This window comes from Silene latifolia, chromosome X (genome assembly GCF_048544455.1).
Source record: "Silene latifolia isolate original U9 population chromosome X, ASM4854445v1, whole genome shotgun sequence".
Classification (NCBI taxonomy): Eukaryota; Viridiplantae; Streptophyta; class Magnoliopsida; order Caryophyllales; family Caryophyllaceae; genus Silene; species Silene latifolia.
The window spans coordinates 244173332-244175357 of record NC_133537.1 but is presented as its reverse complement, the minus strand read 5'-3'; positions in this window follow the sequence as shown (position 1 = coordinate 244175357).

Below are 2026 nucleotides of genomic sequence, written 5' to 3'. Positions count from 1 at the left end.
TTCACAGTAAGAATATTAGAGAAAAATTGTTTTTCCTTAAAGGACACCACTAACTAAAATTGGTATGTGCTATTTTGGGAATGTCACAAAGATATAATTGTGCGGGTTCATCCCAAATGGAAAATCTCATACTAATTTTATTTTGATGGTGGTCTTTTTCTTAATGATTGTGGAATATTATGTCTTATTAGATAAGAAGAGCCCTATTTTAATATGGTTCTGTCTATGATGAGTCATGCATATCTCGCTATTTTATACGCTCGAAATTATCTAGGTACACAATTTAAAATTGTTTCCATCTAAGTCAATGAATATACATTACATATAAGATATGTAAGGAAATTGTTCCTATATTGTATTTTCTTAATATTTGAGATCTTTAAAACTTTGTAAAATAAAATAAAAATATTTTTCTGAAATTTTGACTCTTGACATGTACTTTGTGGGATTATCCTAAGGTAGGATATTAATTTTATGTCTCATTCAAGTACAAAGAGTTTGTTGCTTGAAATGATTCTCAGTGGGAATATTGTCTCCAAAGAAACAGTGGGAGTAGAATATTCTTGAAAAGATCAAGATTCATAGGAATTCTCATCAAATGTTGATGGAGATGGCTAAGATCCATGAAAAGTCATGGATGTACCACCTATGAATAAGCATGCATAAGTTTGACTTTTAAAGAAGCAATAATGAGCTCCAACTCAAAAAAGGTGTAAAGTGGCTAGAGGCCATGAATCCAAAATGGTTTCATGTATCATTACAAAGTTTTGGACTTAGGTTGATACTCTGATGGTGATGTAACCATTTAGAGTTTGGATTCTCCTAGCACATGTCAACATACATGAAATGAGGTTTGACAGGTATACGTGAATAATGTAGTTTTTCTTAATGGAAATATGCAATAAGTTGTGTCAGACACACCTTGAGATTCACGTTATCAGAGTGTGCTAGGCAAGTGAGAAAGTTTTTAAAACGAGTATCGAGAGGTTGGAATTTTCGATCTCAATAAAATGATTCAGAAGTGTTTTGAATTATTTGAGATAAGGATAAATTTATATGTACACGAAAGTTATTGGAGTATAATTCACTTTTATGGTTTGGTATGTTAATGACATACATATTAAGGAAATGACATTTTGTTGTCTCAATAAGACTTGCAAAAATGTTGTTTATGTACTCGTATGACGAGTGGATACCAATATAGTCTTGATGACTATTATGGACAACATGAGAAATAATCATTGTAAGTTAGTTATATTGATATCAATTTCAAATAGACAAGTATGGTTCCTGATTGTAATCTGGACACATTTTGTTTAAATGAAAGTAATTATGTGCTGAAATGGTTTCAACTACGACACTATGACTAATTTTACAACTAAAATGAGTACTTTGTTGCTTATGAATCATCGAATACAGTGTGTGGTTTGAAAATCAAACATATACACAACTATATACTTTGTTGTTTATGAAGAAACAAAGAGTACATTTGATTTAAGAATCAAACGTGTGCTATTGATTTTACTTTATTCAGATAAGGTAAATTAAACATATGTAAGATAGTAATTGATGCAATGGCTGCATGTCCCGTAGAAAACCTCTTTCGCAATTATAATATGAAAATTCATAGCACTGCGATTTGTATAAGACGCATTAGCGAGTGGTCGATCTTGATACTACCAAGAGGTCTTTATTTTAGTGGGAGGTTATGTTCGATATGATTGATACGTTTGTATGACATGTTCTTTTATATGATAAAAGGTTGATTTTGCATTTAATTATCGTATAATTGAATGTTTGTCCTAAAATAGTATACATTATTTAAACAGATCACCAAGTGCGTGACTTGGTTATGGAACTCTATTTTGTAAGATAATGTATTTATATAAGTCTCTAATCAGGGCATAGTGATAGGGACACTTATGCCTCATAATGATTAGTTGTGAGTTGGTTGATGACTACATTTCGTAAGTCATGATATTGAGATATCAAACCAGGCACATGGATACATGTTTAGAATATGTAT